Below are 24,415 nucleotides of genomic sequence, written 5' to 3'. Positions count from 1 at the left end.
TTGGGAAAACTTTCTTACCCTAAGGCTCACTCAGAATAATCATCAAACGGATAACGATTTAAAGGAGGAAAGCTAAAAGCAAAGTGACAAGGGAAAAAGTGAGAATTTTATGATCTCAGAGAAAGAAGGCCTAAGTATGACACAAAACCCAGTCGTGAAACAAATACATTTTTTCAAGTTTATGCATAAAAACAACAAACATCGAAAGAAACAAACTGGGGAAAAAATACTCATTATTATAGCACAGATAAAGGGCTGACTGTCCTTCATACATAAAATGTTCCTAACCATCAGTAGGGGGAAAAAAAAAAAAACCCCCCAAAAAATTGGCAATGGATATAAACAGTTCACAGGAAAGAATCTTATTGGAAATTCTTCATTTTCATTCAAAGAGAAAGGCAAAATGCTAAAGGAAAAAAGTCTGATATCCCATTAGTGCAGCAAATGTAAATTGTATACTCGTAATTTGGCATATCTAAAATCACACTCAGAAATTCTACTTACAGGAATTTATACCACATTTACAAGGATATTCACTAGCATTGTTCATATTCTACTTACAGGAATTAATACATTTACAAGGATATTCACTAGCGTTGTTCATAATAGCAAAAAAAAAAAGAAAAAAAATTAAAGTTAATGTACATCAACAGAGCTCCAGTTAAATAAATCTATTGTGCAGCCAAAGGAATGAGGTAACTTTAGATGTACTAAATATGGAATAATCTTCAAGATATTTCATTAAGTAAAAAAGGTGGTAGAGAAGGGTGGTGGGTATCATGTTACCACTTGTATAAAATAAGAATATAATGTATGTGTGTATATGCGTGTGTATATAATTGTCTCTGGAAAAATACATACAAAACTAATAGTGGTTGCTTCAGATAGGAACTGAGTAGCTGGACAACAGGAGAGAGTGACTCTTCTCTAAAAACCCTTTTTAAAATTTGCACTGCATTGTTGGATCCAGGAAAAAAATTTTTAATCCTCTTTAGTCTGACTCAATTTTACCATTTCCTAAATCCTCAAACTCTTGACATAACCCATCTTTTCTGAAACCAAGTTAGGCTGAAGACCAAAAATAGCAACTGCAGCAAATAAATTTCAACAAAGAATTTTAAGAGGAGTCTAACCCTCTGAACAAATCAATCCAGAAACAGGGATCCTGAACAAGGATCCCGAACAGAGACAGCATCCTTGATATGAAGTGAAAGATTTGGAAATTCAAGAATATAAATGACTATAAAGATAGCAATAGCTAAAATATATACAGAATATGTTTATAATTGTTAAATAATTTCCTAAGAGCTTTACAAGCATTTATCTCATTTAGTTCTCATTAACCCCTCCGGGGGGGGGGATATTATTTATCTTTATTTTAAAACAAGAAAATACTTTTATATAGATGTGAAGTACATTTAAAGTTACCTGGTCAGTAGTAGCTCGAACTATTAACTGCTACACATACATGCACAAACTACAAATAACCCTAGATACATGAGGTAGAGATCTTACCTAAAAGAAAACATCAGCCTTAGTAATAGGTATATGAGTAATTCCCTAAATTCGAAGTTTAAGTTTTAGTCTTACCTGTCAGGCAATGTCTTTAACTGTGAACATAACAAACCACACAAAATACAGGCTCAACCTCCTAGACAGTTAAAGAGAATAGTATGAACTGCTATAGTTCCTTCCCCAAACAAACAACTGGCCCTCTCAGCAAATTAAGTCCTTGGAAGGTCCTAATTTACTAGGACTGAGGTGAAAATGTTTTCACTTAATTTTTTGTCATTTCTACACTGTCCATGTTAAAGGAACTGATTTTAATGGAAGCAAGACCAGAGAGTAATTAATGTGAAAACTCTGGCACCACCAGCTGCATTAAAGGACAAAACTAAGGCAGTTAGCTTGCACTGGAAAAGTCAATCAAGACATACTGATTATCATGTTGAATCCATTTCTCAAATAGTTTTCAACCCAGCTGGTATTCGACACACAACTTTACCACTCACCTGATGATCCTCACTGTAAAAGCCTCAACTTTAACATCCTTCCAAAGCTTTAGTTAAGTAAGCCCCATTGCAAGGGATCCTAACAGGCTATCCTTACACAGCACAAAAGCAATATCACAATGACAAATCTTGTAATACTAAAAATAATTAAAGCTCTCTGTGTATATAATCTGCATCAGTTTTCTCCTCAAATAAAGGCAATACTTGGTATTAATGAATTATTATGGTCTTCTGCATTTTTGAAAATAAGGAGCCTTAAAATTCTGTTCATCCATATACTTCAAAAATACTCCTTAAGACCTTAAGACAAATGTGTTTTATTTTACTAATTACTCTGAAAGGATAATTTAACTAGATTTCCATGCCTCTGATTCAACAGTTGAAAACTGGGGGAAATTTTTAAAGGTTAAGGGCCATAGCAAAATAAGTCTTATCAGTCCCTTCAGAAAGAAAATAGCAAATCCAAAGCTAGTCTTGAATCTAGGAAACCAACTAGAAACTCACGTTAACAAAATCATTTATGTCTCAATAGATAAAACAGCTTAAAAATTGTCTGATGATAAATCAACAAGGCTTTAAATAAGCCCATAACAACAAATTTTACTCCCAACAGTTAAATAGCAGCTCTACAATAAAAATATCAACTGGACATAACCAGTTGAGAGGGGAAGTGTTAAACTAAATTATTTAAATTACTTTTGCTCTACAAGTAACTGCAATGAGTATGCAATAGTAAATAAGAAAGACATAGTCCCTGTCTCAGAAAGTTTATATGATAAAGATGGGTGAGAGTAAACAAGATAGTTATAAACTATGCTCTGAATGAAATAATTAGTAAATTATAGAGTAATGAGGGAAATCAAAGGGTATATGAACGGGGCTGTTCACACCTTACAGAGAATGGTTAGGCAAAGTCTATCAAAGAAGTTAACATTTAAGCTGTAACTGAACAAGGGAAGAACAGAAGAAATGTATTCCAGGAAGACACAACAAACCTAAAGGCCATTAGATAGGAAGGAAAATACCTGGTGTGTTCAAGGAAGATAAATGCCAAAGACCAATGAATCAGGAATGCAGTAAGCAAGGTTGGAGAGAAGTAAAGTGGCAAACAATTCTGACCATTGTACTCCATAAAATCTATGTTATTTTCAAGGCCAGTCGGAAGCCAGTAAAGTCTTAAGCAGAAAAATGACATTATCTTATTACTATTTTTAAAGGATCACTTTGGCTGCTCTGTGGGTAATGAACTACAGTGGTACAAGAATGGACACAGAGAAAGTTAAGAGGTCTACGCAGTAGTTCAGGTGAGAAAAGATGTTTCCCTTGGACAAGTCTACTGACAGTGGGATAGAAATTGGCTTATTTGGGAGATTTGGGAGGTAGACATTTGCTAACGGATTACCTGAGAGAAAAGGAGCAATCCAAGATAACATCCAGATTTTGAACTAGTAGGGGAGACTGGAGCCATTTACTGAGATGAGAATGAAGAAAATGGGCTAGGAAATAATCAAGAGTTCAGTTTTAGACATGTTAAATTTGAGACTGGGTGGAGGAGACTGCAGCTATATTAAAAGCCTAGGATTTGGTACAAGATCTGAACTGAAAATTAAGTTTGAGATCATTTGCATACAGAATAACATTTAAAGCCATGTTACCTTAACAGATTACTGCACATTATCTCAAAAATGTCTAATGAACATGCTTCAACAATTATAAATGTGTCATAAACTCCAATCTAAATAAAGCTGGTTTCTGGTCAGTCTGTCCCTTCATTTTACATTTACCTATATTCCCTAAACCACTCTCTCTCCTCCTAGTTAATCATGATTCTCAACCACTACCATCCATGTGACCCAGCCGTAATAATACTAATAATAATGTCATTTAACAATTTCAAAGCACTTAGAATTCATTATTTAAATTATACAATAATTGCATAGTATTTTACATTCTAAAGATAACTCGTGAGGCAGGAAAAGAACCACTGTTTGATAGAGCAGAAAATAAAAGTTTTATAAAGGCTTGCCAACATCAAGTAACTTTTACTTATGAGATGGGATGAAACCAGGATTCAAATTCAAAGTCTCTTTTTATTCTGTATCCATACCATTTCAGAACAGAAAAGCTACATGAGCGCATGAATCTTCAATTCCTGCCTTAATGCTCAACACCCATGATAGTGTAGAACAAGTAAGCACTCAAGAGATAAGAATCCCAGACCCAGTGATAATGTATTACAATAAACTGACACTTTTATATCCTACTTTCCTTTTCCAATATAAAAATGTTGTGATTTATTTTCCAAGTTCACTCAATTGTAAATTAGATAATACCTAACATCTCAAGCCATTTAAAAGATTACCCCATGAATTCAAGTTGCATTATTTTCTAACAGGTCTTATTTTACATGCCTATAGAAACAATCTCCCCTTTTACTCCGAATTTTCCATAAAAGATTTCAGAAAACACAGTCAACCAAATTTTAATTTAAAGCAGAAAGAAAGTCAAAAGTTATTTGTATTTAAGGACACAGAATTGGCATGGAGTTAGCGTAAGAAAATATATATATATATTTAAACAATGAAACTGAGCCCAGAAATCATTCCACACATATATGGTCAATTGATTTTCAAAAGAGGTATCAAGATGATTCAATGGAAAACAAAGCTTTTTGAACAAATGGTATCCTTGGACAACTGGACATTCATATACAGAAAAACAATCTGAACCTCAACACTTTCCTCACATGTGCCCCCCCGCCAAAAAAAAAAAAAAAAAAAACCATGAATCACAGACCTAAAATATACTAATTGAAACTACAAGACTTCCAGAAGAGGAGAAAATCCTGTTACCCTGAGTTAGGCAAGGATTCCTAGGTAGGAAACAAATTCATAAATTTTACTTCAAAACTAAAAACGTCCACTCTTCAAATGACAGTTTAGTAAATGAAGACAAATCAAAGACTGGGAGAAATTGTTCACAAAGTGTGTATCTTATACACTTGTACCCAAAATACATAACAAATAATAACTCAATAAGATAAGCCATTTTTTAAAAGGGCAAAAGATGTGAAAAGACACATCAAACATGATACACTGATGGATAATTAATTAAGCACATGGAAAGACACTCAGCATCATTATGAGAGAAATGCAAACTAAACCTACAATTAACATTCAAACTATACACCCATTAGAATGGTTACAATATAAGACTGACAACACCAAGTGCTACCAAGAATGCAGAACAACTGGAAATCACATTGCTGATGGGTAGGCTAAATGGCACAGACAGTTTGGAAAACAGTTTGGCAGCTTTTTAACAGAGCTAAATACATACAAGTCATATGACCCAGCAATCCCACTCCTAGGTATTTACCCAAGAAAAATGAAAATGTGTCAATATCAAGTCCTGTATGCAAACATTCATGGTTTTCTTTAAAATAGGCAAAAACTGGAAACAATACAAATGTCTACCAACCAGAGAATGGATAATCAAATTGTTGTATCATCACACAACAGAATACCACTTAGTAATTAAAAAGGATGAACAACAATACATGCAAAAATATGCATGAAAGAAACCAGAAACAAAAGGCTACATGCTGTATGATTCCATTTACATGACATTCTGGAAAGCACAATACTAAAAGACAAGAAATAGATTAGTGGTTACCAGGGGTTGGGGGTGAGGGAAGAAAAGCAGTGAAGAAAGAAACATTCTGAGATGATGAAAATGTTCTGTTTTGACTGTGATGGGTTTACATAACTATGTATTTGTCAAAAATCTTCTTTCTGTGCACTTACAATGAAATGTATTGCATGTAAATTATACTTCAATAAACCTAAGAAAAATGGATTCATATTTGATATTAAAAAATTGACAGGCAGTTATTTGTTTAAAAAGGTCAATTTTTAAAATGTTAATTTTTAATGTAAAAATACCAGATTGATACTGGTTACCCTATATTACTTTGACCCTACACTCACATTTTGTAGCCTGAGGATTTACATATTAAATTTACAATTTTTCCTCAAGATTAATTTGACTAATCCATGTTGCCTGTTCATTTTTATTTTCAATTTACGGTAGGGGGAAACTGATAATCATTTCTTTTCTTTCACTCATTTTTAGAGATACCATGGCACTACACCACAGGATAGCTTTAATTTTGTTAGCTAACTGCCCATTCAATTAGCTACCAACAAATTTTAGAAAAACAAAAAAGAACACTCTAATGTATTATTACTCAGTCTTGTACTACTTTTCTTCCTTAAAAGAAAAAATATTCAAGAGCATTAACTTTGCTTTTTTGTGCCTTTAAGAAGAGCCAATGACGGTGTTTTGGAAATTTATGGGGAGTGTCTTTGTCTTCTAGAGTGGTCACAGCTGTGGCACTATATATTACACTACGTTAGTTTATTATTAGTTTATCTTCAATGTCTTTCCTTTTTTTTTTTATTACAGCTGTGCATTACACTGCTCTTAATGTGTGCTTAGAAGACATTTTATTTCAGAATAGTAAAAGGGAATTAAAAAAAAATACTTGCCATAAAAGGTATAAGGATCTGACATGATTCTATACCATTGTTCTAGAGCTATGCTGTCAAATATGGCAGCCAGTAGCCACATGCTGTTATTTATTCAAATTTAAAGTAGCTAAAATTAAATAAAATTTAAACTTCAGTTTCTCGTTTGCAGTAACGACATTTAAAATGCTCACTAATAATACATGGTTAATGACTACCATATTGTACAACAAAGACATAGAACATTTCCACCATTTCAGAAGTTCTACTGGACGGCATTGCTCTAGAATAAAAGCTACTGCACAGAACACTAAGGAAGTTGCCCTGTAACAGAAGAATAAAAATTAACTGAATTCAACTTCTGGCTCTGCGACTTATTAAAGACCTTGGGTAAATTACTTATTTCAGACTAAGTTTCTTAAACCATTAAGTGAAAATAGCACTTACTTCACAAGGCAATTGCGGAAAACACTTTGTAAACTAAAATAAAACACAAATATTAGTTATGAAGAGATACAAAAGGAAAATATTCCTGAATGAGAACAAATCATGTAAAGAGTATACTATAATCAAGTCACATATGTTAACCAAATTAAAATTTATGCTGGTTAAGGAGAAAATAAATACCCTCTAAATTTCCGAAGCAAAATATTATTTTACTCTTCTTCCTGTCGAGGACTGGAACATGTTCAGGTCAAAACCCCTGGTCCCATGGGTATGATCTGTCCCATTTGTAAATAAGATCTCTGAAGATGTTATTAGTTAAGGTATGCCCAAACTGAATACAAGTAGGCCTTAATCCAATATGGCTGATGTCCTTTATAAGCAAAGGAAAATAAACAAGGAGAAGCCACAGGGAGCAGGCAGAAGTAAGAATTCAACAGAACCTGGAAGAGAACGGAAAAGATGCCGCCAAGTACACTGCCGCATGACAGAAGCCAAGGAACCCCAAAGATAATGGCCAGCCAGAAGATACTGACCCCAGGAAGAAGCCAGCCTTCTAGCCTCTGAAATCATGAGCCAGTAAATTCCTGTTAGGCCAACCCATATCAGGTTATTTGTTTTAACAGCCAGGACACTAAGACACTCAAATTTATCACCTTGAAAACTGCAACTAAGTGCCATAATGGTCAGGAGTACAGGCTCTGTATACAAATATATGGGTTCAGAAATACCAGTTACTGGTTATGTGACTTTGGCAAGCTGCTTAAAATTCTATACCTTCATTTTCTCATCTGCAAAATGAGATGACTCTTCCCATAGAGTGTCTATGTAGATTAAATTAGTTAATATACTTAAAAGATTTAAAACACTGCCTGGTACATGATAAACACGGTAAGTATACATTATTAAAATTCACCCATTAAACCAGTTGGGAGAAAATTAGAAAAAAAAATCTTAACATCCACATCTCATAAAGTGGGCCAGAAATAGAAAGGTTTAAAGCTCCTAGGTCTTTAAAACTTTAGACTATACTTTCCTTCCTATACTAGTAATAGCCCAAACTCATATCTGTGGTGTGAAGAATCTGGCTAATTATGTGGACAATTACTGACTGTGAAGGACCATCTTCTATTGTGGTCCACAAATGATAATAGGCAAAGCCTAATCTCCTACCCCCACTTTCCACTCCCAATTGTGGGCTACACTTAGTGATTTACTTCTAATGAATAGAATGCGGCAGAAGTGACTTCTGAGACTAAGTCATAAAAGGCACTACACTTCCACCTTGCTCTCTCTCAGATAATTTGCTCTGGGAAAATGCAGCCTCTATGTCATAAACATACTCCAAACAGCATTATGGAAAGGTCCAGGTAGTGAGGAACTGGGTCCTCACTAGTCAGCATTAACTTACCAGCCCTAAGAGTATGCCATCTTGGAAGCAGATCCTCCAATCCCAGTCAAGCATTCAGATAACTGCAGTTCTGGCCAAGATCTTGACTGAAACTTTATGTAGGACACTCCCCCAAGGAAGCCAGAACCACTCAGCTATGCCTCTTCCACAATTCCTGACCCACAGAAACTGCGCATAATAAATATTTACTGTTGTTTTAAAAAAATTAACTCAATAAAAGGATATATAGTATGTGCAGTGAAAACTAAAGCAAACTAATTTATCTTGTAAATAGTATACATATGCAGTAAATAAAGACCATTATTTCTGACAATTTTTCAGTTTAAGAATTTTTTTAAAAGTATTTTCAAGTTCTGAGTGTCAAAGGAAATACAACATATTTAAGGTTTTAAAACTCTTGCTTGATGGCACCATTACCAATGTTATCTGTATTTGAAATTTTGATATTTTGTTCACCATGGACTTTTTGCATTACTTTTGATTTTTTAAAACCTTGCATTCAAATACTATTTCCTGAGTTTTTTGGTGCCCCTTAAATTTGGGGCCCAAGGTAAATGCCTCACTATCCTTCCCTGCTTTAAAACCTGAAGCACACTTTTTCACTTTAATTATTATTCTGGTTATTTTTGTGCATGTGGTAATGAGGGTGTTGGGGATTGATTTTGGTGATGAATGTACAACTATGTAACAGTACTGTGAACAATCGAATGTATGATTTGTTTTATATGACTGTGTGGTATGTGAATATATCTCAATAAAATGAATATTAAAAAATAAAAAAAAATTAAAAAAAAAAAAAACTCTTGCTTGAAAAAACAAAGTGTATGGAAAATAATGTTTAAAATACGGTTTAAAATTATATAACCTGAATATGAAAGCCCAGAAATAGTACACCAAGCTATGAACAAAAAGATGATTCAAGACCAAGAAACTGAATGGGATATCTTGTATAATAAGCAGAACCCAGCAATTAGGGATCTAGGGCAAAAGCTTGTAGCTAGTCTGAAGGTGTGGCAGCTGACAATAGTAGGAAAAGAAAACAGGTAAAATTGAAAAAAGAGAAGAGACCCAACCACAAAACGTTTAGCAATAATTCTTAATATTTTGTTTCTAATGAGGGTCCTGTTCAAAGTAATGAATCTATTCCCTAGAAAAATACATAACCACCCACTCCAAAGAATTTGCAGAAACCACAGTCTCCCACACCCATCCTGGTACCCCCGAAAGACCTCATGTTAAGAATATCATATAAAATATTTTTTAAAAGGGAGAGAAGAATATGCCTCTTCCCAATCTGCTCTCCCCTAAATAAGTCAAATGCACTACTCTAATGGCTGTCAACGTAACAAAATCAAAGGCTACATCTTAGGTAGATTTCTCTAGCCACAGGTGAGACTACGCAGAGCAGAGAATTAAACTGTAGGCAGAGAGGTGCTTTAGGTTACTGCCTTAGAAGAGGACCAAGCTAGGATAGTAAATGAAACTGAAAATACGGAGTCAAGAGCTGTATATCATAAACATAAGAGAGAAGTCAAAGCTACAATTTTAGGTTAACGTGAATGGGAAGCAAGTAATGTCAACAGAAACTAGAGATGGAAGAAACAGTTTGCTTTATATCTTACATCTCACAATTAACAAAGAGCCTTCATATACATTATTTCACAATCAGTTAATGAAGAAACTAAGACCAAAAGAGCTTATGTGAATATACAAGGTCACACAGGTCCTTTTCTAGATATTCTAAATCAAAACTTTGCTTTCCAACTCCCGGGCATTACCCTTTTTCTACATCATTAGCTTACCCAGTTCTAAGTAGTTACCTAAACATTTTAATCAAAAACGAAAGAGAAAGTTAGTGAATCAAAGCAATCAGATAATCCAGTCAGGGTTTAGGTTCTAGCGTCACATACTCATTTTACTTTCAGACTACAGGTTCCCAGCCTTATTCCTTTTCCTGTAACTCTCACAAATTTTATTTTTCTGCTCATGCCTGTTGTGTCTCTATTATTCCTCCTTTCCACAATTTTAAAGTGTCAGCAGCTTTAAACATAAAAACTCACAACACAGTACACTCACTTCAAACACAGAGAAAACGCAAAACAAAACTAATACGCATTTATCTTCAAAACTGTGCAAAGAGGCAATGGGTGAATAAGATCCGAATATAATCTAAAACCACATTCAGTTTTTAGTTAACAGAAGTTATCACCTTAATAGTTACAAACAGCAAAACAGTTGTTTCTCTTTTTTCTTTTAGCTTGTCTCCAAGCGCCACTAAGTTAGTAATTGACATTAACCAAAGAGAAGCAGTATATGAAAAGAAAAACAAAAATATCAGAGTTAATGCTCAAATCGTATGAGTTTAGTAAAGCAAAATCCACAAGAAGGCAGTGCAAGTATGGCATAGTGGTTAAGAGTTTGGGCCTTGGAGTCAGGATGCTTAGTGAGTTGGTCAAGACTCCAATACAACCTAAGTAACCTTCTCCAGGCTCAGCCTCTTTTAGTCTTCATTTTCTTACCTATACCAGTGTAACCATAATAGTACTTTCTTCATAGGGTTATTGCAATTATTAAGATATACCATGTAAAGCACACAACAAAACACATGACACAATCATCATCTATAAATGTTAGCCATTATTCTTTTCAGACCTATAGTTTGGGTACAGGAGATTAAAAGAAAAAGAAAAGAATGACAGTAAGGAAGTTAGGAGGAAAAAGGGGTATTTAAGGGAAAAAAAGCAGTTCAGCAATGCCCCCAATGACTGACTAGCAGTACTATATATTTCAATCCCCATAAAATAAAAACATGGAAAGTATTTATCAAAACATTCAAATAAGTCTATCCTTACAATTGCTGTATTATAATTGAATTGTACTGTAATTCAAGGGATAAATTAATTGTTAAGTACCCTGGTCTCTGAAATAATCTTTATCCTGATACTATTGCCTGTGATAATATCAATAGGAGCAATTTAAAGAAAACCAGTCACAAACAATAAATGTTACATAGTTATTTTCTATGAATAAAAAACATCCATTTCCAGTTCAATCTCTTAGTCACATTCAAGATGCATATTCTTAAACAAATAACTTGAAAAGCCATTCAACTGAGGAATGCAAAAAATACAGGCTCTCCCAAGTAAGGGGGGAAAAAGTTCTTGTCATATTTTTACCTAAATCAAAGTGGAAACTCAGAAGTACTACACACAGTTCTCACTGGAAAACTCATAACTTACTCTTACTCTCTAACCTCAATTTTGATCAGGAAATAACTTCTATATATAAACACCTGAATACCTACATTCTTTTGGACTCCTAACTACCTGTTTTCATCTGAGTGAGCCAACAGGATTGAACAGTTTAGCAAAAAAAGTTGTGTCGAAATAAGAGAGCAACTGGCAAGTTATTAGGCAATCATGTATTCAAAAACTGCATTCTTTTATCTCAGACAGGTAATTAAAGGAACTAAACTCAAATTCATTTTAGCAACATTAACGTGTTCACAAATATTAATTCGCTTACAAAATAAACTGTAATGAGTTTAAAACACAAAAACACACCAAATGCCTATGATTCACTGATATAACTGTTAACAAATGTTAACTAAAAATACCAATCCTGAAAAACACAATTAATACTCTGAAAGATACTTTTTTGCATATGTGCTGTATTTCACAATAAGGAAATAACTGAAACTGTGGAACTGTAACCTATAATAGTCTTTAAAATTTGCTCTTTACTTGTCAAACTGCAATTGGAAAATTATCACTTTTATGTATATATGTCAGATTCTACAATTTGAAAAATGATAAAAATTCTCCCATTTCTCAGAAGGATTTCTATTAGAACAATTAATACCCACCACTTTTTTTAAGTTGTACTACGAAAATTCAAACCAACATAAGCTTTCTAGAAATAAAAATTTATACTAATTTTTTTTCTTAGGTTATTTTAAAGGTTGTTAGGGAAACTTGTTTAGTTTCTCTTCTTTCTGTCGCTGGTAATTTTTTTTTTCCTTTTGGAACTAAAACCTTAAGGAATAATTTGAAATACAAAACCACTTCAACCAATTGTTGCCAAAACTTAATTTCTACAATGAACTAAAATTTTAGGAAAGGTTATGCCTTAAAACAGCTACTCCAGCAGAGTAAAACATCAAGATCTATACTGTAAATTGTCTTAAACTATGTAACTCTAAACTGGAAAGCTAAAGTGTGTCAAGCTCACACATTTAAAATGTAAACCTGGCTATCAAGACACGTAACATCTGTCTGACTTTTAACACCTTTCTACTGATCCATTAGCCCATAAAGGTTAAAATCACTTATCTTACGAATTTAGTTTTTACTATACTGAGCAGAAAAATTTATAATTTAGGACTGTTTGAATCTAAAATATTCTTAAACCTTTTGCCTCCATTTTAATTTACTCAACAGTTGTTAATAGTTTTTTTCAGACAATCCAGGAAACTGAAAGGCTTCCAAGGATAACAGGATAAAACTTGACCCTCACCACAGTTTATGGATGAACATTTGATTTGCTCACCAAATAGTACTTACAAATTCCAACAGGACTGCACAGGGAGGTGTTAGCTCTTTTCCTGTAATCTTTATGTTTTCCAGTTTGTTTTTTTATTTTGTATCCTTTGAAATAATATCCAAGTTCTTTGAAGATGCTTAAGCTAAGACTATTTGACATAGAGTTACTTCAAGTCAGCTACCCATACTTCTGTTTTAAAGTTTTCATATGGCTATCTCCAGAATTAGCCAAGTTCCTTGAATTTAAGATTTATAAGTCTTCTGAAGCCTGTCTTCTTTACTATTCCATGTACTTGTCACTGTTGTACTTATCCACTCCAGATGAAATATCCAATTTATGAGCCAAAAAGCAAAAACAAAAAGAAAATTTCACATCTGAAAAGCATCCCTAAACATCAGCATATACAGGAAAACACACAGCTATCTCAAGACTACCACGCTGCTGGGAAACTGCAACATTTTAAATTTACACGTAAATAAAAGATAAAAGGAAAAAAACTCTGTACTCTTTCAAGGTCTTCATTTAGAAAAGCTGTCCCATTGTGATACGAAAGGGGTTGAGATCAAAAATTCCTAAAACTTGTAGTAAATGTAAAAAAAAACTGCATGAACCTTTGGGAATATTTAAGCAGTGATATGAAACTGCAGAAACTACTCAATACACAGATCAAACATATCTCACAGTTTTGGGTGAAGAACAACAGGGGTGGGGGGGGGATTCAACCAGCTGAAATACTTTAACCAGTTATATAATCCGTTTTGAACCAAAATACTGAAGAAATGCCTGAGTCTCTCTTTAAGTAGCTTGTCGAATTGTTTACTATTATTGATTCACTTCAGAGACGATCCTTGCCAATTTTAATAAACTTCTGGGGCAAAATTATCCAAAACCATTGTAATTCCAAAATGGCCACTTCAACCATCCAGGGCCTTTAACAAAATCTAGATGATGATCTTCATATCTGAGTAATTCGATCACCTGTAAAAGTTACAAAAAAAATTTTTTTAATTACATACAGATTTTGATTTCGCGTTAAAAAATCAATCCCCACCCTGAAGAGTCAATCTCTGGAGAGAAATTCACTGCTGTCTATTCCTGTTGAGGCCTGGAAAAGAGTTTTGCCCTAACTAGTACCAATAAAAGTCTACTTTCAGAGTACAGGGAAAGAAGTTGGGTGACGGTGTTACGGAGGACAAGTGGTGATTTGAACTGGGAAGGGAGTGCGGATATAATATTTGGGGATTATATAAGCAAACCTTCTTGTAAGTAAATACTAAAACTACGAAATTAGCACACCATATTTAAAAAGATCTCTAGTGTCTTATTCATTGTACCAAAGATAAACGGATAGACAGGTGTGCTGCCACCGACCATTAGTAAATGTAAATTTACGGAATAAGAGTTATAAAGAGAAAGACACTCCCTCCAAATTGCAATGTCTGAAAGAGGCACGTTTTCCCCACGGAAGGTAGAAAGCTACATGAGAACTGGGGCAAAAACATTTTTTAAATTTCGCCTGAGGGTGAGACTTCCCCGCCTCTGAGGGCAGCAATGGGATAAACGTGTAGGTTCTCATACCCTTGAATTATGAAAATAGGTTTCTCCCAACACTGAGGGGGTGGAAGATTTCGAGTCCTTCTCGAAAACCTCGGAAAGAGTGGTGGTTCTTTTCTTCAAAAAAAAAAAAAAGGTCCTCTCCCCACAGGACTTACGAGGTAACACTCGCCCCAGTCCAGGGGAAATGCCACGGACCTGGGAGAGGCTGGGCGAGGAGACGAGCTGCTGAGGAAACCGAAGGCCACAACTCGGCCTCGGCTCTCTCAGCCCTCGCAGAAGAGTAGTGCTGCCAAAGGAGGCGGGCGTGTGCGAGACGCCGGCGGAAGGAAGACCGAGGACGGAGGGTGTCCGACCCGTTTCCTTGTCTCCGCCAAACACCCCCCGCCCCCGGCCACAAAGGCTAAGCCACCCACCCCCTCTCCACAACCGCCACCTCCGCCCCACCAGAGCCGAATCAATACCTTAGGAGGGGGAGCTCCCCGCGCCTCCCCCCCTTCTCTCTTGCTGCCCGCTCCTCCCCCACCCCCTGGGTACACGGGTAGACTAACACCTCGCGGCGCCAACGCCGCTCCCGACCCCACACACCCCAACGCAGACACGGGCATCCCCTTCCTCCCCCGGACTCCAGCACGGAACCTTGAAGACGGTGTTACCTTCTGCCCCACCAGAGGTGCCCCGGGCTTGGGGTTGCCGCTGCGCTCGATCCCGGGAGGAGGTTTTCGGTACTTTGAATAATCCCCTTTTGCCGCTTTTCCCTCCCCCACAACCAGCCTCAGTCCCAAAATGGCGCCGACCCGATCCGCAATGTTCTGGGCCAAGCCTCGCGAGATCGTAGAAGGTGGCGAGGCGGAGAAGGAACTAGAGGGGTTGAGGAGGAGGGGAGAAAGGCGGGACGAGAAGGTGGTGGTGGTGGAGGAGGAGGAGGAGGAGGAGGTGGAGGAGGGAGAAAGGGTGTGGAAGAAGCGGTGCGAACGAACCTACTGGGCGGGGCAGCAGGAGGAGCGCCTTCGCAAGAGAACCTTCTGGCCCAAGCAACCGCTCACGCCCCGGCCAAAGAAGCTCCGCCCTCTACGTCGGGCGGCTAGGGGGAGGGGAAGAGGGCGTGCTTACTTGGGGGCGAGGCTTCCAGGCGGTCCCATAGGCAAGGGCGCTTGGGGGGCGGTGGCTTCGCGAGGTGACGTCAGGAGCAGCTGGAGACGGGAATTACCCCCTGCTGCTGACGTGCACACGGTGAACAATCGGGAACGTTCTGTGGAAGGGGGAATTCCCCGCCGCTCCCTGAGGAGCCCCTCCCCCCACTCCCCACATGCCCGGGGCCGCCCAGGAGCCTGGATGGTGGGGCTGTGTGGAGGACGAGTTGGGGCTGCCTGCGCTGGGAAGCGGACGCGCAGGCTCGAGTGAGAGGCGCGCGCCGCAGCTCCTTCGAGCTTCGAGCCAAGGAAAACGCTGAGGCGCGCGCTACTCGCCAGGTACCGCTCTGAGGCCTGGGTGAAATCGGAGCTCGCAAACTCGCTTATACACAACCCGGCGCCGCTGTGTGGTCGGCGTGCCGGCAGTGCTGGCGCAGGACGAAATTGAGCGCCTTGAAGCAGTAGATATACCATCATATACAGATACGACATTGTGTCGGACAAAAATAGCATTTATGGGAGGCCGGTGACAGATGAAAGGAGATTCGCTGGGAACTAAGCCCATGTTCTGAAAGGATTAAAATAGTTCGAAATATAATCATGCTAATTAGCGTTTTTCTTTCTACCTCGGCTACAGCAGGTGAATGATTTCAGCGGAGCTATCAGGGCCCCACATAGCCCATAGGATATTTTTTAATGAATTTTATGGTACTCACGATTGTTTCGCTAATTACGAAGACTTTTCGCCTTACAACTGAAACTCAATTTGAAACTTGTCAAGGTAACATTCCAGAAAGAAAGAAAATAACCACATGTGCTTAGAGGCAAGGTGGAGGGGAGGGTTTCTTAACGATGGAAAATCCAAAGAGTAAAACTTATTTGGCTCTTCACCTTCCCCCATGCCATAAAGACTTGATACACAAACTTTATGGTCCTTTTTATATGTGTTATCGGGTTTGTAGTTCAATGGACTGCTTCTAAAAACTGCCCGTTAGAATGTTAAAATATAAACTCACCAAAATTACACTTCCCAACCTTTTGTTTTAGTCTTTATCAGGAAGACGGACACGTTTGGCAATTAATGCCCCGCTGGGTGCAAAGGAAAGAGAATTAACAGTTGCTAGATGCCTTGTCTGCACTAGGCACTTTAATTTTTGTATCAACCTCTGAGATGGGTGTTATTTTCATTTTACAGATGAGGAAATTGATTCTGGTTAAGAGTCTGCCTGAGGTTATGCAACATGGAAGTTGGGCGCTACATCTTGGCAGTACCAGACTCAAATACAAGTCTTTTGAGTCTTAATTCTATGACTTCCACCAAATCACACTGAGTGTGTAGAAGTTATTTATTAAGAGAGGCCTTGCCTTTGTATCTGTTTCTAAGCATGATGTCAAACCAAGAAACAATACAAGAAAAATTTGATAGACTTGTAAGGTACAGATACAAAGTGTGTTTGTGATTTCCATGTGGCAAGACACTATAAATAAGGTTGAAAAATTAATAAGGAAATGGAGAAACAATTTTTATGTGTATAACAAAGGTTGATATTTGATTATATGCAGCTAGTATCCTTAATATCTAATAATTTGATTTTTCCAATAAATATATTAGAAGTTCTTACAGAGTGCTAAGGAAAAGATAACCATACCAACTCTTAAAAAGCCAAAGGACATAAAGGACTTGAACAAGCTAGTCTGTCTGTCTCTCCCTCTCCCTCTCTCTCTCTCTTTCTCTATCTATCTTTATATAGAGGTATATAGATATATAGTGAATATATGTATATGTATACTCAGTAATTATTTTTAAAAAGATATTCTTCCTCACTAAAAATAAGAAAAAAATGAAAATAAAAACTAATAATTAGAAAGCACCCTTCACCTAGCAGATTGGCAAAGATGAAAAAGAATAAAAACTAATTAGGACGAAAGTAAAAGAAAGAGGCATTTGCATTAACCATATCAGGAATAACAATCTATATAGCCTTTCTGGGAGACAGTTTGACTTTTTTTTAAAAACAGTTTTTAAAATAAGTTATTCTTTACCCAACTAGTTTACATCTTGGAATTTATTTTAATAATATGATAGGAAAGATGTCCAACAATTTATAAATAAAGATATTCATTGATAAATTGTTTATAACCACAAAAAAGTTGGAAACAAACTAAATGCCTATAATTAGAGAGATTGAGTAAATAAATTTTAGCGTATCCGTAGAAGGGGATATGAAGCCGTTAAAAATGATGATGTGTCTCTTTGTAAAAAAATGGTCACAAGAAAAGATGTTCATAACATATCATAAAAAAAAGTAAAGGATAGGTTCCAAAGCTGTCTGTATAATATACCCTTTCGTGTCAAATAAAAAAGTATATATCAAAGTACAAGGTTTGATGGAATAGACACAAAAATATTAACAAATTTTAATTCTAAATGGCAAAGCGATAAAGGATCTTTATTTTACATTTCATACTGTCCCATATTTTCTGAACTTTTTTGTTATGGGCATATGTTATTTTTTTAATTGAAAAAAGCTCATTTAAAAAAATACAAGGACCTGCCTCCAACCAGTAACACTGCCCATTATTTTATCTTATTTAATTAGTGAAATCTAAATACTTGTCATACAACAAAAGATTTATCACATAATGTGTTATTTTAATTGAGTTAATGAGCATATTATAGTGGTTTAAGGGAAGAGAACATTCCTTTAACCAAGCTCTATGCTAGAAATTTTAAATAATTTTGTTTACAGAATTCTCTCAACAGCTTTATAGATATCAGCCACAAAAAGATTAAGTAACTTGCCCCCAAATTTATTAACCAGTGATGTACAAAGATGTATATATAACCAATAATGTACAAAGATGTTCATTTCTACCTTATTTGTAATACTGAAAATTGGAAAAACCTAAATATCCACCAACTGAGGATTGGTTAAAAATTAAGACACATCCATATATAGAATACTATGCAGCTGTTTAAAAAAAGTAAAGTAGACCAATTTATACTGACATGGAAAGATGTCCACTATGTTTTGTTAAGAGATAACATGTGGGATGAAATAATATGTATAGCATGATCACCATTATGTTAATTTTTAAAAAGTATATATATTAGTGTAGGAATAGACAAACAATGCCTAAAGAATAACATTAATGTTCATCAAACCAGAACTTTTTACTTTATACACTGCTGTACTGTCTAAATATACTACTTTATAATAACTTATTGTTTAAACTTAAATTGCCTAAAATTCTACAATTGAGAAGCAGAATAAAATACTCATACAGGAAGCCTTATTAAATCCTTCAAAATTGAATCCAGGGTCCCTCTCCTGTTTTCCCATTGTGCACTGTGCCTACCTCTAAGATTAAGTATCTATTCATTTCATGCTCTACTTTGATCCTAAAAAGATTTCCAGTGCCTTCTTTATCACTCCTCCTACACTTATTACACTGGACTGTAACCACTGATTTTCTTACCAGTTTCTAAAACTGGGCTCAAAAATCCTTGAAAGCAGTGACCATGCCCTATTCATGTTTATCAATAGCAACTAGTACAGTATCAGGCTCACCGTAATTCTCCAACAATATTTATTAAATAAGTGACATCTCCATATCTTTCTTTTAGCAATTTACTACCTGCAGTCCTCAGAATTTCCCTTGTTCTTCAACATTCTGTACAAATATTGTTCCCTTTAACTTGATTACTTTTCCCCTCCTCTCTATGCAAACTCTTATTTCTTATCCCTAGTGACCCTGTTAAAATACCACTCCATCAGGTAAAGCTAAGAACTTACTTCTCTGCACTCTGAACGTAGATTTACACCCACTTGTATCATTGTTTTGTCTCTGTTCTCCTTTGTGTCCCCTTTTCAATGATTGTGTTCCTCCCCTACCCCTAAACCAATGCTCAGTCCATAGTAGTTTCTCAATAAATGACTGACAGGATGATTGAAGCATCCAGAACCCATTTAGTTCCTGTTCCCATGCACCAGCAAAACAAGCAGTCTCTAATGTGCAGCCAGGATGCAGAGGTTCTCTATTTTCTGTTCACTGCCCATTGTGTTCCTGCTATGGCACTTGAGTTATCCACAGACAATCTGAGTTGAAATGAAAATATCTTGCTTAGAGAAAACCACACTCAAGAAACTTTCTCCCTGGTATAATTGGAAATATTTCACATTCCTTCTTCTTCCTGGCACATGTCACAAATTTGTACTGATCTATTTAATGGATCCTGCTCCTCTGTGAGTTTCATAAGAGGAGAGCCCATGCCTGTTTTCATTGCTGTATCCCCAGCACCTGGCACGATACTGGACGTAGTAGGCTCACCATAAATATTACCTAGATGAACTGGTTAGTGAAAATGAAAATATTTTGAAGACAAATGTTTCCAGGACGACCCCACCTTCCACGACTCCCCACTCATGCCACCCACATAAACATTTTGCCATAAAAGACTTAGTAATATAATGCTTTACATGGTTTTTACATGGATTATATCAACTATTTCTTACATCATTCTCAAGCAGAGTATTAGCTCCATTTTCAGAAAAGTCACCAGGATCAATGTCCAACAGTTCAGAAACAGTAAAGCAAAGACTGAAATCCAAGTTTATTTGTTTTGCTTTTTTTTGTTTTCATATGTAGCTCAGTGCTCTTTTGGTGTGCTCTCATTATCTGCAGATTTCTCCTACTGGAAATCTTTAAGATAAATACCCTGTGTGTTGAAAGAATCTCTTTAGTATCAGATCATAGAATCTATTTTAAGTGGGATTTAGTTAAAGTGGGGTTTAGTTTTATTCCAATATATTCACAATATTGTACTAAATGCCTAATAATCTTCTAAGATAATTTCAAACTGTGTTTCTCTGAGCCTTGGTTTCAGAGAGCAACCAAAAAAGGACCTGTAGGAAGTCCATTTTTATTTACTTTGCATTTCTGACATCAGAGTACAGTTTCACTTGAAAACAGGGACTATAACTAAAAAAAAAAAGAAAGCCCAAGAAAAAGAAGAAGATGCTTAAAAAAACAACAAAAACCTGTCAGAATCAACTTATCAGAACTCTGGAAACTATTCAAGTGTTTACAGCATGCAAGTGACTGCTTAATCAATTTAAAAAAAAAAACAAAAAACAAAAACAGCTGAATCTCAGTAAGATGGCTTTCTGGTATTTTAGCTTACCATGACACTATCCCCACACACTGCTCAGCAGTGGCCTTGAAGACAACAGTGTGCATTCCTGTAAATATTGGCAATACTGGAGGGAGAAAACACAACTTATTCTCAAAGGATTGTGGCTATTTTGACCTGTCTGATGGCTCCCTATAGGACTCACTCAAAGGGCTTGCCTTTAGTTTGCCTACCTTGTAATGTTCCCAGAGCTAAGGGACTAGCTGGGGAGTAGTTGTCAAAAACATTTAAATGCAATTAATTAATTAAAAAGCAGTGACTAACATAGTCCTGCTGCCTGAGGCAGGGATAATTATTGGGGCAAACACCAGACAAACCAAAAAGGTTGGGAGGAAAGACTGAGGAATGAGATTCCTTGGGAAATAAGGGCTTTGAAAAGTTCCTACAAATTCCTGGAATCTACCCAGGGCTTTGTAAATGCCCAGGGCTGGGAGCATGCTCAGAAATGACCTGAGAAGGTCCTAAGCTTTCATCTCTGGCTTACTTTCAGGTTCTGTGCAAGCAGTAGGTGAAGGCTAAGGCACAGTTGTAAACTGCCTGCCTTAGCAGGCAGGTGTCAAAGGTGTTCCCAAACACACACAGAGAGCTCAACTTCACGGACTGGAAATTTTTGATTTGAGGTTTTGGGGGTTTGTTTGTTTGTTTGTTTAGCTGGCCAATAAGCTGACACAACAGAGACTTTAAAAGAATCTTACTAAAGGAATCCAGACTTTAGAAAATTAGTTCAAAGAAGTCATTAAACAAACAACATCTATAATAAGCAACAACAACAAACTCTGGAGAAGAGAATCTGATTTCCAAAGTTGCCACATTATAAAATTCCAAATGTCCAGTTAAAAAAACAAAATTACTTGGTATGCAAATAAATAAGAAAGTAGGGACCCCCCCCCGAGGAAAAAAAAGAAATTAATCAAAACTGTCCCTGAGGAAGTACAGACATTAAACTCACTAAACGAAGAGTATTTAAATCAACTATTTAAAATATGGGGAAAAAAAAAAAGCTAAATGAAACCATGAACATAGATGAGGATAGAAAATATTGATTAAAAATTAGAAATTTCATATAGAAATTCTGGAGGCAAAATGTACAGTAACCAAAATGAAAAATTCAATAGAAGGATTCAACTGCAGGACACTTGAAGACAGGTCAATTGAGATTACCCAGCCTGAGGAACAGAAAGATAAAAGAATGAAGAAAAATGAATAGAATCTAGTGTACCAACAAACATGTTATGGGAGTCCTGGAAAGAGATGAGAGAAAGAAAAAGGCAAAAAGAATATTTGAAGAAATTATGGCTGGCAGTTTCCAAATTTGTTGAAAGACATGAATCTACATATCCAAGAAGTTCAACAGTCCCCTAGTAGGACAAATTCAAAAAGGTACACACCAATACACATTATAAGGAAACATCAAAGAAAGAATCTTGAAAGCAGCAAGAGAGAAACAACTTGTCAGGTACAAGGGACTCCCAATAAGATTAACATTAGCTGATTACACATCAGAAACTATGGAGGGCTGAGAGCAGTGAGATAACATATTCCAAGTGCAAGGAAAAAAAAAAAAAGAAGCACTATCAACCAAGAATTCTGTACCTGCAACTTTAGCCTTCCAAAATGAAGGATAAATTAAGACTTTCCAGATAAACAAGAACTCAGAGAGTTTGTGGCTAGTAGGCCTGCCCTATGAAAAATGCTAAAGGGAGCACTTCAGCTGAAATGAAAGGACACTAAACAGTAAACTTGAAACCACAGGAAGAAATAAATAGCACTGGTAATATTTCATATTTCATAGGCAAATATGAAAGTCAACATTAGTGTAATTTTGTTTTGCAGCTCCTCTTTTTTTATATGATTTAAAAGACAGCTACAAAAACAATAATTGTGAATCTATGTTGATGGACACAGGTATAAAAATATAATTTGTGACAATAACAACATCAAGGGGGACAGACTAGATGGGAGCAAAGTTTTTGTGTAGTATTGAAACTAAGTTGGTATTCATTCTAATTAGATGGTTACAAATTAAGATGTTAGGAGTAACCACAGGGTTACTTTAAAAATAACTAAAAATAACTAAAATTTATTTAGTAAAAGAAAAAAGATTCGAATAAAAATGGTACATTAGGAAGGACAGAAGACATCTAGAAAACAAACAGCAAAATGGCAGAAAAAATCCTTCCTAATCAATCGTTATTTTAAATGTTAATGAATTAAACTTTCCAAAGGCAGAGATGGGCAAAATGGATTCAGAAAAGAGAGAGGTGACCCAACTATATGCTGTCTACGAGAGACTCAGCTTGGATCCAAAGACACCAACAGGCTCAAGATGAAAGGGTGAAAAAAGATACTCCATGCAAATAGTAACCAAAAGAGTGATGGAGTTGCTATACTAATATCAGACAAATTAGACCTTAAGACAAAAATTATTATAAGAGACTAAGAAGGACATTATATAGGGCATTATATAATAATAAAAGAGTCAATCCACTAAGAAGATGTAACAATTATAAATTCTTACCTAACAACAGAGCCCCAAAATACATGAAGCAAAAATTGACAAAAATTGAAGGGAGAAACAGACATTACAACAATAATGGATAGAGCTAGACAAAAGATAAAGGCATAAATAGAAGACTTGAACAACACAATATATCAATAAGAACTAACAAACACCTATAGAACATTCTACCCCAAAATAGCAAAATGCACATTCTTCTCAAGTGTACATGGCACATTCTGCAGAGTAGAACATATCTTAGACCATAAAATCATACAAAGTGTCTTCTCCAACTACAATGGAATGAAATTAGAAATCAATAACAAAAGAAAATATGGAAAATTCACAAATTTATAGAAGATAAACAACACATTCTTCAACAACCAATAGGTCAAAGAAAAAATCACAAGTGAAATTAGAGAACACTTTGGGATGAATGACAACAAGAACACAACATACCAAAACTTATGGAATGCAATGAAAGCAGTGCTTACAGGGAGATTTATAGCTGCAAATGACTATATTAAAAAAAAAAAGAATGATCTCAAATCAGTAATGTAACCTTCTGCCTTAATGAACTTGAAAAATAAGAGCAAACTAAACCCAAAGCAGGCAGTAGGAAAAAAATATTAAGATTAGAGCAGTGAGAAACAAAATAGAAAATAGAAAAACAACAGAATCAATGAAACCAAAAGTTGGTTCTTTGAAAAAAAATTTTTTTTGGTTGACACTCCTTTAGCTAGACTGCCAAATTAAAGAGAGAGAGAGAGAGAGAGCGAGAGAGAGAGAGGGAGACAAGCTAAATTACTGAAATCAAGAATGAAAGCATAAGGACTCCCAATTTAATAACACATGCTTGCCCTTATGAAACTTATTTCTTTAATGATGAAGCTAAGCCTACTTATAACTATGCCTAAGAGTCACGCCCAGAAAACCTCTTTTGTGCTCAGATGTGTCCTCTCTCTCTATGCCAAACTCTGCCAATAAACTCACCTCCCTCCCCCCTACATGGGACATGACTCAAGGGGTGTAAGTCTCCCCAACAACATGGGACATGACTCCCAGGTATGAGCCTGGCCCTGGCATCATGGGATCAACA

The 24,415-nt window shown here is 36.1% G+C and overlaps 1 protein-coding gene across 3 annotated transcripts in view; it reads right to left on the bottom strand.

The window, feature by feature from the left end:
• The window catches only part of GPBP1 (GC-rich promoter binding protein 1), a 122,744-nt gene extending 107,198 nt beyond the window's left edge, over positions 1–15,546 (bottom strand). Inside the window, exons 1-2 of one of the 3 annotated variants that reach the window (XM_037798765.1) lie at positions 15,473–15,546; positions 12,959–13,916 (exon numbers count right to left, since the gene is read on the bottom strand). The gene's annotated coding sequence lies outside the window, so the exon portion shown is untranslated. Of the gene's footprint in view, positions 1–12,958; positions 13,917–15,148; positions 15,422–15,472 lie in introns of those variants that run through there. The other 2 variants (XM_037798763.1, XM_037798766.1) reach the window with 2 other exon arrangements.
• Positions 15,547–24,415: the final 8,869 nt, after the last annotated feature.

The sequence above is a fragment of the Choloepus didactylus genome, chromosome 11 (genome assembly GCF_015220235.1).
Source record: "Choloepus didactylus isolate mChoDid1 chromosome 11, mChoDid1.pri, whole genome shotgun sequence".
Classification (NCBI taxonomy): Eukaryota; Metazoa; Chordata; class Mammalia; order Pilosa; family Megalonychidae; genus Choloepus; species Choloepus didactylus.
The sequence above is the reverse complement of the archived record's forward strand: the minus strand, read 5'-3'. Positions and strand labels throughout refer to the sequence as shown.